We start from the raw sequence: 14,267 nt of genomic DNA on the forward strand, positions 1-14,267 counted from the left end.
TGGAGGTAAAAACAAGTCAAAACAAAATTATCTGATAGCATCTGTTATTTTTGTCATTTTGTCATCTCTCTGCACATCAACAAAACATTGACCATTTCATCATCATCTTTAGTCCTTTTTGTTGATGCTGCTACCTTCCTCTGATATCTTTGTCTTGTTTATTTTGAAACCTTCATTTTTCTGTACAAACAACTCTGTACTTTTCAAGGTTTTCAACACTAAATATTCAAATACATATTTTTATTTCCCACATGTAAGATTTAATTTCTTTGTGATTGCATCTTCCTTGCATGATTTGTTTTACCTTCCTCCTTGAAATGCATGGAAGTTACTATAAAATCTTAAGGCAATTCTCCAATTTCACACTGTTCTCAGATTGTTTTTGAGTAATACTTGAAGACATAAATGCTGTAAAAATGAATGTAAATAAGAAAATTATATTACTTTTTATGACATGTCATCAGGTCGTTTTTGTTTGTTGTTTGCTTTTTTTGGGGGAGGGCTTTTGGTATGATTTCAGGCTCTAACAATACTTTGTTTTTGCAATTCTAAAAGTTTGTATCTTTCATTTAGTACTGATTTCCCATCTCTGTTTAATTAAGGAATAAGCAAAGATATACACATTCTAATTTGATAATAACTCAAAATTCTGAAAATAGGAAACAGGAGAAGAATGCTGATACTACATTAGTTCTATTAAAGACTGAGTTTCCCGGACATGCTGTGCAGGCTGCTTGAGTACTCTGCCCTTCTACCTAGTTGGTAGTGGATAAAGAATAATTTAAAAAAAATTCCCTCAAGCACTTCAAGCACTGTTTGCCATCGTACACTGCGTACTACGTATAAATCCTTGTGATGACCTATTAGTCATCATCATTAGCAGCAAAATTAGTTACATTAATATAGGTACTTAGAGCATTTAGACTGGCAGTCAGATCTTGTTTCAGTGAGAAGTTACAAATTAAAATGAAAGGCAAATAGTATGATTCTTTAGCTATGTAAAAGAACTGTTTGAGAAACTAGTCATAAATTGTACCAAATGCTGATATAATATCAAAATGTGTGCTATTCTCTAATTTGCTCCTTGATGACTACAGTCGTGTTTAAAGCTGTCCCCCTTTTGTGGATAAAACAGGAGAACAAACGGCTTGTGAATCAACAGTGACAGTACCTACCAATCAGCAAGCTCAGGTACTGAGGAATTGTTTGTTTTGTTTTGTTTATACATTTAAATCCTCCTATTTCTTTATTTATGGTGGAGTTATTAACTGCGATTAATCATAAAACAATTATCAGTGTTACCAAAAAAGACCTAGCAAAAACTTTCCTATACCCTGACAATGGGGATATTATTTATTGATACTCCTAAGTATGCAGTGTAAAATATTTCTCTACATTTTTTGGAGAATTAAAACAAAACATAGTTACTTGTTCTAAAATAAAAAACTGCGTTCTAGGCTTTTCCTTCATCTAAGCAGTAGTTCTACTAGAAACTAAATAGGTGATACTACATGTGTGATCTGTTTTTATAATTGCTTGACACAATGTTTGACTGTGATTTAATGGTCATGTATTTTATTTCTTTGATATGAAAGACAAATCTAATTATGCCAAAATTGGTCTATGTTTACCTTATCTTAAAATTATATTATCATTGTTAAAGTACGTTGTATAAGCTGATGACAAAACAGATTCTAGTTTACATTTAGTATTTAAATTGTGTTTAAATTTAGCATTTAAATTTATCTCTATCTTCTAGCACTTATGTGAAATTAATATCTTATGTGCAGCCAAATTTGTTACTTTTTTTTCACAAGTATTATCTACCTAAATTCATACTATAAACTATACAAAAATTCTTGAAACTTTCCTGTACCAAAAAAACAACAAAAGAGTTAATGTGGAACCCAGTTCCTTTCTTCATCAGTTACTGAGAAACAATTCCAGCAATTAGTTTCTGTCAAGTGGTCAGCCAATGTAAGTCAGAACCTTTGTTGGCCACGGGTGAACTTGGCTCCAAAACTGCTGCTCAGATTCATCCTATTAAATATATGTAGAGATGTCTACACCTGATCTAGTCATCTAGGTTGTCTTTTTAGAGAATAGAGAAGAACAGTCTCTTTTAGACTGGACTTTTTATATTCTAAAGTCAATTAAATAAACTCCTAAAAGTGCCTTTCCTTTCCTTTGACTATACAGTCCATGTTGACTGGCTCATGTTTAGGTACTGTAGATACGTAAAGCTGTTTGAGATGTACCACATAATGGGAAGATGCTTAGTTCTGTTTTCCATGAAACAGAATAATTAATAATACCTGCATATCAGTCTTTAAGATCTACTCTAACACAACCTTTCAGCTCTGTAAACCACAAATAACTTTGATCATACTTTACTCCCAGTAAGTTAACACTGTATGTAGGCATTCACAGTAATTGAGGTATCATCTTCTAAAGAACTATCGTAGAATCAGAGAATATCCCAAGTTGGAAAACCAACAAGGATCATCGAGGCCCACTCCCAGCTTCACGCAGCACCACCATTCAAACCATTGTCCAAATACTGCTTGAACTCTGACAGGCGTGGGCACATCTGTTGAACAACACTCTTATGCTTTGACGTATAAAATACAATAGATATGTCATGTGAACTCTGATCAAACATGATAAAGCTTCCAACTTCCTCAGTGCCTAAATTCCCATCTTGCTTCATCTTTCTTCAGGTTTTACAACTCTGGAGTTTGAAACAACAGGATTATTATCACTACAATAGCATATTTAGTGTCTGAATACAGAAGAATTTTGAAGAGCTTCAAACTGAAGTGAGAAAATTGTGCAGTTCAAAGAGGAATATTATATTGTGCCAAAGTATACCTTAGCAGGTGCTGTTTCAGTCTAGGATTATACAGACAGGATGTTCCTGTAGAAAGAAGATAAAGAGGCTCAAGGTATGTTCACAGAAAGGAGTGGAGACACAACAATGATTTTCTGGTGCCCTAACATTGATAGTTTTATGATCAGTTTTGGAATGTGTTAGATATACTGATGTCAGTAGATAATTCCACTTGAAATGGTAATGCCAGGAAATATGTAGTTTTGCAGCTTGTATGATTGTGAAGATATCACATAGCTTGGTAGAAATTGTTCAAATTGAAAAAAGTGGAGGGGCTTGGAATCTCACCTTCATAAAAAGAAACTACTTTATAATGCACAATGTTATGAAAAATTTGGCATGTTATTAACCTGCAATCTTAACATCAGACGAGGGTAGATGTGGTCTCTCTCACTTCTACTTCCTTTCGCTTCTTTCTTTCAGGTATGCTGTTAAGTCTAGAGAAAGAAAATATATTCCAAGACTTTTGAAAATGAAGAGAACAATAATGCTCTGATGGAAAGAACAACAATATTTATATAAAATAACAATATTTATATAAAAGTTTAAGAGTGTATGTCTGTATCCTCAGCAAAAAATATGTAACAAGACAAGTGTGATTAAATACACTGCCTGTTATCTGAAGCCCCTCAAATAATGCAGTAGTCTTTAGTTGTCATAACAGCTGCTCTATCATTATTCTTATTCTAGCCAGTTTCTGAACACTGTTAAAATGTGCTTTTCTAACTCAGTAAGAGATCTATGAGTTATGTGATTATTTGATAAAATAAGCTTGCTGGCAATGTAACTTGAAATCTCTGCCCATTATCCTTTTTTTTTTTTTTTTCCCCAAGACTCATAGAAGAGTCTGGAATAATTAACATTTCTTCCACTGATTCCTGAAGCAGAACATCATTTCAAGATGCAAATGCAACTGGAATTATAAGCTAGCTCCCTTTATAGTTAGTGATGCGTTGTATCTTGAATGGATGACTCCTGCCTTCTAAACTAGCTGCTTAGGATAACTGGGATGCAGCATCCCCAGCTCTGTTCTGTGCTTTTCCACGCTGTATCACAAATACTGGCCAGCTACAGATTTAGATTGTTACAGTTGGACCACATTAATTCAACCTTACATGTTAGACTGCAATTGCTTTTCCTTCCTAACCCCCTTTCCCTCCAGAAATATTTTGAATGAAGGAAAAACAAATTTCATGTCTTTCTACTGCATCTATTACCAAGCGGAAATCGTTTTAAACTAAAAAGAAGGGAGATTTAGATTAGATGTTAGTGTAAAATTTTTCACTCACGTGGTGGTGGAGTGTGGAACAGGTTTCCCCTAGAAGTCTATGATTCTACAATGATGAATGACAACATGCTTTTGTTCCAGAACACCTAACATTGGTATGACTGTGCCACTGGGGACAAGATTGACATGGTGAAGAACATCAAGCCAAGGTCTCACCACTGGATAATCATTCCAGTGATTGTATCATGAATCTGAAACAAGGAATACAAGTGGATGTAGAACCTGACAGCGCTCTCAGCAGTCACACAAACTGAAGAGACAGAAGGCAGCATGAAGGGAGGAAAGAAATGAAGAATGGAGGACAAAGATGGATGAGAATCCCCAGAAGACCATAAAATGCTGCTTTCAGAATATCTCTAACATGATTATGAAATGAATGGGTGAGACATGGATTTTTCATGGGATATGTTTAAGAGAGTATGTACTTAGAAGAAGAAACCCCAGAAATATAAACATCTGTGGTTTTGTTTCTGCATAATCATGGACTACAAAATATGCAAGCAATATTTTGGAAAGGGAAAACTAGCAAATGAGCCACAACCCAAAAACCATTAGCAACATAGACTTCATTCTATATTTATTCAAGGCTCTCAAATAAGAACAGATGCAGTATAATAATGCTCCTAGGAGCCCCTAGTTACAAGGTTTATTCTGTATCTGATGTTTGCACATAACTGATGAGTTTAGTACAATTGTACGCCTGCTTTTCTAGGCTCACTGAATTTAAATGCAAATAAAGAGAAAAGTTATTTTATTTTCATGGTAATTAAAAAATATTAGAGTTAAATACAAAGACAGTGAACTTGATGTACCATACAGCAGTCCAATTTTGCCAAGCCACCTGATTATTCAACCCAATTACAGTCTCCAGGCAGCTTGTACATGTCATTTAAAATAGCATCCCTAATGTCTTCGTAGTACTAGACCATGTCAAGAGGAAATTCAGTTGGTGGTTGCTTGTATGTAAATGAAATTTTCAGAACTCATAATTCATAACATCCAGAATTTAGGAAGGTGATCTACCCTCCCTGAAGATCGTAAGCATCACGAAGTATTTACCATGCCCCAAACAAATGAAAGATAGCAGTAATGCTGTAGTTCTGATGAATCAATTAGAAATGCCATGTTGCTGTTGGGCACCTTTCACCACAATCTGCACAGGTTAGAAAGCAGTTCAATTAGACAGATAAAACTGTCCAAAAATAAAATTTCCCAGCTCCCCAGTTTAAAGACTAAGTTTAAAATTGGTGTGCATCTTATTTTAAATTTGATTGTGACATAGATATGTGCTGAAAAACATAAAAGTTTGTTTTAAATAAACAGTGATATATATTCACTGCTTTCAAACATAAAGGACAATGTGGAAGAAACCATAAGATAAACGTAAAAAACATTGAAGTGAATTGTTTAGAGAAAAGTTTTATGGGAGAGAATGGTAATTTTATTTTTTATTTTTATTTTATTTTTTAATGTTACTACTGCCTCCAGTTGGTTACAACATTTTTGGCATTCTGTCTTATGAAGTGGTAAAAATGACAGTAGCTGAAGTTGAAAGGTCTCGAAAAGAGTCAGTAACCTCATAGCACAATAAGCTGGAAGAAAAGCACATTTCAAGGCTTTTCAGTACTTTATGATATGTGAAACAACTGTAGTTATGAAGCTTTTATTCATAATTTTGTGCTGCTTGGGTCTATTATCACCCAGGTTGGCTAACACTTGCAATAGTTTGCAAATACACAGCCTAAGTGAATAGATGTAGGAAGACCTTCAAAATGACCAGACCTGTGACTCCGAATGCAGAGATGGCTGATGGTAGCTTTTGGAAAATTATATATTGTCTGATACCTTTCTGTATGTTTAGCTTCCTCCATTATTCCAATCATTTTTCTTCTTCATTTTTTTTTCTTATCAAGACAGCTTATAAAAATACTAGTATGAGTGAGTATATTACACAGAAATAAATAATAAGCTAGCTGAGCTTGTGTTCTAATAAAAACATAGATGCATCTTGAAAGAACACTTATTTCTTCACAAATATCTGAAACTGGCAGTCAGTAAAGAGATAATGCTAGAAAGAAATTCATCATTCCCAAGAAAAAAAAAGTACATTCTTGACTACTGTCACTTAAAAGTTACATCATTAACATTTCTAAACTTTTCCAAAATGAACACATATTTATATTACCACAATGAAACAGTAGCAATACCAGCACCACATCTAGTTGCAATTACCTTCATTGGGCATTAGTAAAAACAAAAATCACTGTTCTCCTAAGGAGAAAAGATTTCTGTAATCACATTTGCTGCATGGGTACAGCAGTGTACATGTCACTAACTTTCAAAGCCACAGCTCAATTTCAGTCAGTTCTGGTAGAGCTGGAAGTGTCAAATATACTGAAGTTCTCAGGAGTTTCATAAGGACAGGTACTTGGGAACAGAAAACTATGTTAGTCTTATCAAAAGAAAGACTTTGGTGTTAATTCAGCCCATCAAAAAGGACAGGAAATGCACAGGGGAAAGAGACAAGTGATGCAAAATGTATGTGCGGCTGGAAATAAAAGAACCCAAATTTATTCAGTTGGTAAGGACTCCCATTGCACTGCTGGGAACAAACTTGTCTGAAGACAGGTAAGAGAAATCAATTTACCTGACTTAAATATGTTATTTTCACTCACAACTTACTTAGGAATTACTTCAGCAGCACTCACCACTTGAAAATCAGTTATTTACTCCAAGCTAGTCATAGATGCCATGTCTGTAGTGCTGAATGGAGCTGCTAGGGACAAACCCCTGGCTCGGAACATGAATAGCATTGAATAACAGTGACTAACAGCAGTACTGACTCTCCAGAAAATGTGGGTACTTTTTTTGAGAAGGACTGTTTCTACAAACATGTGAAATTAGGTGTGAGGTGTCTAATAAAAATAAACTGAGTTCTGCTTCAGATTTTAATTAATTCTGGTGCTCACTGAAAAACTGTGTATAGGATGTATCTGATCTTATATAATTGATGTGGCTGGGTGAAAGCAAGTTGTAACAATCCAGAGCACTGCCAGAAAGATAACAGGCAATTATGTAGTGTAAGTAGGTATCCAGTGTTAAATGATGGTCTTCAGGTGAAAAATTTTCTTACTGTTCACTATCCAGGAAACGTAAGCACTTGTTTTAGAAACATTTCTTCAACTAACTACTGGAATTCAGAAGCATGGTGTCTTATAAAGGTGCACTGACTTCTCTTTCAGATTTCATTAGTTCTGGTGCTCAGTGACCAAAATCATTAGAGCTATTAAAGTTTAATATTTAGTACTGAAATTTATGTTTATACTGACATTTTTTCTTTATCTGTCACCATAATGGCAGAAGATCAAAAATTGACTTAAGATGTGCTGGAGGAGGCAGAGCTTTCTAAAATGACCAGGTTTTCACCTATACTATTAACAAAATTTGTATTATTACATTATGAACTTGAGTATAATGAGGAAACTAGGAACATTTTCCAACTAATGGATGCAGATGTATAATCCAGCTGCTTCCTAATTGCATGACAGCAGTTACAGCCCTTTGGAAGGAAATGTGGGTGCATAAGTAGGAAAGAAACTCAATAAGGCCCCTTGCTTTGCCCATCTGAAGATTTAAACAAAAGTTAAGGAATGTCTGCTTGGTTATATATATACATACAATTCTTTTTTAGATACATTCACAAATCATTACAGAAGTTTTGAAAACATTTTATTAACTAAAAGGACATTTAGACTAGAAGCAATGTGTAGTGGTAATCAAACAATAGTAGGAATCAAGGCAGTAAGAATCAAGCAACTTCCCTGAAAGTGGGATGTCTGCTTGTTGAATTTGCTCAGAAGGGCAGATGAAAGAAAGGATACATTTGTAGCAAAGGGAACTAAAATTGCTCAAGGCTGCAGCACTGTGGAGACTTGGGGAAAATGGGACTTCTTTCAGTCTCCAGGGATATTTGGAAAAGTTTCCAACAGGCAAAACTCCAGCATGGGCTGAAGCTGAATTATTTCCTCAGTTTTTATTGCTAAGATAAACATTAGGGAAATCCTTATGGACAGTGATGAACAGACTTTAAGGACTCTAAATCTTCTCACAATTTTTGTTTCTGTTTGTTTGTTGATGGCTTTTGTAACTCTTCCCCCCCCCCCCCAGTTCTCTCAATGATAAGTATACCCTTCTCTCTTATTAGGGCAGAATTGTGTTCTCCTCCAGGCCCATCTGTGACATCAAGACGAATCTCAGCTAGCAAACACAGGACACAAACATTCCCAGTAAAGCAATGCTGTTTTATTCAGATATCCTCTGGCTACAGACATACTAGAAAGAAAACTAACACAAAACCAAAAGCAAACTCCCAAAAAGAACAGCAAGAGGCTAATATAGGAAGTCATTGCTTTTCCACTTAAAATACGTATTTTAAAAGGCCAGCTTTATTAACCAGAGCAAGCAAAACAAACAAACAAACACAAACAACATTTAAATTATATTACATTGTAACTGTATTATTAAACTATTCAATACAATCAATTACTTTGGTTAATGATGTACAACATTGCTGGTTTAAGCTATTACAAGTCAGAGTGGTTTGTCACGAAGTACTTAAAATATTTTAAAGTATTCACAAGCGACTGCATTCATCAAATTCTCTACTTCAGGAATAAATAAATAAATAAATAAATACAGAGAAGAACAGACAAGTTTAGCAGTGGATTTATGTTTTCAACACTATATTTCCCGTAGTGCATTTCTTGTCTGGAAAGTAAGAATGAAGAGTTTTAGCTCATCAAAGATTTCTAAAGAATATGTTTCAGATGAACTGCCATTGACAATGCTGTTTGAAGGCAGAGATTCTAACTCACAAAACAGGATTTCAGCTTATTCACCTTATATAAGGCTTTAGTAGGTTTGTCAGTCTATAATACCTGGGATCTCTGTTCTTCTCATTGCAGAGGGAGAGCTAACAAATAATTCAACCGGAACTCAGTTTGGATGGCAAAGTTTTGTCTGTAGTGTCATACACAGAATATTTTCTCTAATGAGTTCAAGTGCCCTTAACAGCTACAAATGATATCAGGCTGTTCAGTTTCTCAGTACCAGTACCACTTTATATCAATCTAAAGTGTGGTAAAACTATTATTTTAAGACCAACAGAAATGTTACAGTAAATTAAGTAAAGCCAGTGAAACTGAAACGACTTTTCCAAACGGAGATAAATAACAGTCACTGCAAATAATTTGTCCATTCTTTAATTTTACTTTCTAAAATTAGGATAGCTAGTAGGTTAAGTAATAGTTTTTTGGAAAGTTTTATTGGTAATACTTCAATAAAGATGTCATTTAAATACAACAGTGCTGCTGAAAATTTTAGAGTTCTAAGGATGGAAAATTAAAGTATCAGCTTTGAGAGAATATATTTAGTTATCAATGAAAATATAAATAATTATTGATTGAAATTGATATCTTATGATATCTGATGCCTGCTGCCACTTTCTCTATAGAAGATTTCAGTCAATAATCCCCCAGTATTTCAGATTGCTCCACTAGGGGAAATATTAATGGAAAAGATGTATTGAAAAACAAAGACTAAAACAATTTCTCACCCTGACTAGCAGACAGCTGAAAATGAGTTGTGAGTACCCCAAAACAATCTCAGGGACCAGAAAAATCAGTCATAAGGAGAACGGTTATCTGTAACTGCTGTGATTGGAAGCCTGGACTAGAGGTTTGTTGAAATAACTGTGGTGTAAAATGGAAAAAAAAAGAAAAAAAAAGAGCAAGGCAACAGAATAGTGTTATAATCTAAGAGATGAAAATAGCAGTGAGGAGACATTACAATAATGGGGAATAACATGAGTTTTCCTAGTCATTGGGCAGATGGACATTCAATTTATAAAGTTATTTATATTTTACTCACAATTGCTCTTTTTCCTTTTCCTCAGTATTGCTATAGAGTCATGGAAATGGGTCTTTATGATCCATCTGAAAGTAGCCATCTTAGAAAGCCAGGTGATGTTAATTAGAGTTTTGTTGTTGATAATGATTTTTTTTTAGGTAAACAAGTTGCTTATTTGGTGCTCTAAAAAAAAAAAGACTACTTGATATAACTTTACATTTACACAACAATAAATCTTTTGGTAAATTTCTAATTTATAATATAATAATATAAAAATTGTATTTTATATATATATATAATAATACATTTCTAACTGTTGTACAAGTTGATGTTGATTGCTCACAAAAGCTGTAAACATATATAGCTCTTGTTTACCTAAACCTCTGTGATAGCTTCGGTCATATTTTCTAGGCTAGGTAACAACCATCCTGTTACATCCCAAATCCAGCACTTAGTGTAATGTACAGTCGAATACAGCACAAGTCCAGTTATGTACACAAATCTTCCTGTTCAGTTATTTCAGGATGGATTTCCATTTTCACGCATGCATTTATTGTCTCAAAGATTTAAAGATTTTCACCTGAGACAAACAGACATAGCCATAGAAACAGATTTAGATGATCTGTAAACATTTCAGAAAAACTGAATAACTGTGATAAAAGTCACACAATAAATAAATAAATAAAGCAAGCAAGCAAGCCAAGGAAAACAAACAAACAAACAAGCTAATATTCAATAATCAATTCAAAAGTACTGTAGATAAAATTCATGCACTGATAGATTAGTAATTTAGGCTCTGATAGATTTAACTATCAGCTGATGTGCTTTAAAATATATAATCCAATAAATCTAGATTCCTAGCAATGCAGGCAAGATCTACTCCTTATATTTAAATACAAAGCAAAGCTCTAAAGAATGGATGGCTGACATAGGGTAGGAAATGTGTTAGTTATTTCTTTGTCAGTCCCCGGAAAGAAACAGGTGATTCTTTGGAGTAATTCATCAGACATTAATAAAGAGAACTAAAACTGGCTAGATTAATTGCACTCCATTAAGTACTTCTCTCTTTTGATTATAAGAGGGCTTAGGGTGACTAACTCAGATGTAATTGTTTACACAATTCATGCCTAAAACATGCTGAATATTCACCCTAAAAATCACTACGGAACTAAGCTTCATTTGTTGTGTATAAATAAATAAGTTTTAACCTTTCATTCATTAATTCAGTTATCAATTTTAAATGGAAATGACCTGTTTATGTAAAGAATATTTTGTCTTCCAGTTTTAATTTTAAAAAGCAATGTAAGCTGGTACTATTTCCAGATGAATCTTTAAAGTTATGCACATTACATATGGAGCATAAACATGCTCTCTGTATCTTTGGGATAAAGCGGGGATATCAGATCTGTTTTATTTACATATAAATAATTCTCCAAATGTCTTTTTCTGAAATGAACCTAAACAGACTTGAGTAGTGGGCCCAGCAGAACCTCATCAGGTTCAATAAATCCAGTACAAGGTCTTTCACCTGCAGCAACTCCTGCTATAACTACAAGCTGGGGGATACAAGGATGGAGTAAAGACCTGTGAAAAAGGACTTTTTTGCTGGCTCATGTCCAGATTGTCACCTCTCCCTCTGGTGAGAGGGAACTGGTGAATGACAATCTGGACATGAGCCAGCAATGTACCTTTGCAGTCCGGAAAGCCAACTATATACTGGGCTGCATCAAAAGAAGTGTGGCCAACAGGCTAAGGGGGAGGTGATGCTGCCCCTCTGCACTAGTGAGATCTCACCTGGAGTACTGCATCCAGATGTGGAGCCGTGTGTATAGGAGATAAGTGGACCTGTTGGAGTGCAGACAGAGGAGTGTCACAAAAAATGATCCAATGAATGGAATATCTCTTCCATGACGACAGGCTGAAAGGCTGTTCATCCTGGAGAAGAGAAGGTCTCTGGGGAGACCTGAGAGCAGATTTCAGTACCAAAAGGGGGGCTATATGAAAGAAGACAACAGACTCTTTAGAAGGGTCTGTAGTGATAGGACAAACTAAAAGAGGGGAGATTTAGATTAGATATAAATAAGAAGTTTTTACAGTGAGAGTGGTGAGGCACTGGAGCAGGTCGCCAAGGGATGGTGGATGCTCCGTCCCTGGAGACATGCAAGGCCAGGCTGGACGGGGCTCTGAGCAACCTGACGGAGCTGTAGGTGTTCCAGTTCATTGCAGGGGGGTTGGACTAGATGACCTTTAAGGATCCCTTTAAAATCAAAAGATTCTATGAGTCTATAGTTCTACAAAATTCCTTTCTTAATTACCACTTTGTGCATGTAATGAATAAGCAATATTTGGTTTATATTCAGATGGAAAACTTTCTAGTCATCACACACAATACAGTCTAGAAAATTATTTAAAACATTATTAATTGACTTACATTGTTTTTACATTCTGTCCAGCATTATACTTTCCATTGAGCTTAATTTCTATAGTCAGGAGTTTATAGTTACAATTCTCATCAGTAGTGCTGAGAAAAGTTTCTGTGTTGTCTAGATTCAGATTTACCACTTGAATACTCCCAGCATACTTGGAGTTTGTGATCAGGAGGCATAATATAACACCTATATCACAGAATTACTAGCTATTACTAGCTATTAACAGCATGTGATGGCCAGTGCAAAGTTACAGTCTTTTTAATACTGAGACATAAAGTACTTTGAAAATCCTATCCATTCCTTTTGAGCTGAGATTCAAAATAGGTCAACTAATTTATTTCATAAGTAGTTGCAGGACAGGGATTTATAAGCCAATAACCCCTATGTAAAGGTTTATTCCAAAGGAATTTTCTCCCATCACAAGAAAAATGAATGCTTAATCTCATTCACCCAGCTGTAAATGCATCTACAGATGCAGAGACATAAAGCAGTAATATGTAACACCATAGAACAACGTGTTGTACTGTATATTTTGTACAACAAAAATACGAAAACTTATTGGTAAGCAATGCACTTGCAATTCATTTTTGTGATTTTATCATATATTCTTAAAGTGTATAGAAAGCCAGACATGTCAAACATGACCAGCATACAAACCACAGGATTGTCAATAATGGGTTGGAAGAGGTTTCTGGAGATCATCAAGTCCAACCTTCTACTGGAATGATAATTGGTACTTCATCACCAGGTCACCTTAGAGGTTTGAAATCGTCCAAGGATGGATTCCTTGGTGTCGGTGGGCAACCTCTTCTAGTCTTGCACAGCCCTCTGAAAAGTTTTCTTAATGTTCCCTTCCAAAACAAAATCTGTAGCATCGGCCCACTCATGACATCTTCTGGCATGATAGTTGCCTTTGCACTGCCCTTCAGGTAGTAACAACAATTACTAGGTCCCTCCTTAAGTGTCAACTTACACAGGTCACTAAAACCCAGGTTCCTCAATCATTTTCCCATAGGAAATGTTTTAGGCCCTAACCGTCTTGGTCACCTATTGCTGGATCATTTTTTCCTTGTCCTTCTGTAACTGGGAGGCCTCTATGCTAATCATTGTATGCCATGTCCCGCCTATCAACAAGAAGTAAAGGGGAACAGTAATTTCCCTTAATCTGTTGCTATCCTCCTCTTCTTAGTGGATCCCATTGTGCAGCCAGCCCACGCAAACACTTTCTGGGCTCCTGTTGGCCACAGTGCTGCTGTGGTGATTCCACAGAGGCCAGTAATTCCTGGGCCAGTGGGGCACGATGTGCCATCACGCTGGGTGCAGACCACAGCTGACAGAGCCACGCGGCTTTGTGCTGGCCTCACCACTCTTGGGAGCATCCTGCTTTCTGACCCAACACTGAACCATTCACTTATTACCAGAAGGCAAATGGTTACACCATTACTCTTTGAAAGCCAGAGCTCTTTGTTTCCGAAACAGAAAGCAGTGTATGTCAGGACTGGTGCACACCAGCAAGCAGAGTTCGTAGGCACTTCCTGGAGAAGCAGATGCTTGATTCGCTTTTTCCTCCACAAGGCTCAGACCTGCTAAGAAACAGCGGCTTGGAACCACCGCAAGCTGCCGACCCTGCCGACGTCTGCCGCCCGCCACAGCTCTCTCTCTTTCTCGAGGAACATCATTCCTCGGCTCCGGCAAATGGAATATCACTACTCTGGCGGGCCAGGCGCACCTCCCCCCTCCTCCGCCGTCCGCC

At 36.0% G+C, this 14,267-nt stretch overlaps 1 long non-coding RNA gene across 1 annotated transcript; it reads right to left on the reverse strand.

Moving 5' to 3' along the window:
• Positions 1 to 223: 223 nt before the first annotated feature.
• On the reverse strand, positions 224 to 4,932 carry LOC109363944. Its single transcript, XR_002109857.2, has 4 exons — positions 4,180 to 4,932; positions 3,241 to 3,327; positions 2,872 to 2,917; positions 224 to 408 (listed from the first exon to the last, which is right to left on the reverse strand). It is a non-coding gene; the product is annotated as an uncharacterized LOC109363944 (long non-coding RNA).
• Between the last annotated feature and the right edge of the window lie 9,335 nt (positions 4,933 to 14,267).

This window comes from Meleagris gallopavo, chromosome 1 (genome assembly GCF_000146605.3).
Source record: "Meleagris gallopavo isolate NT-WF06-2002-E0010 breed Aviagen turkey brand Nicholas breeding stock chromosome 1, Turkey_5.1, whole genome shotgun sequence".
NCBI classification, from domain to species: Eukaryota; Metazoa; Chordata; class Aves; order Galliformes; family Phasianidae; genus Meleagris; species Meleagris gallopavo.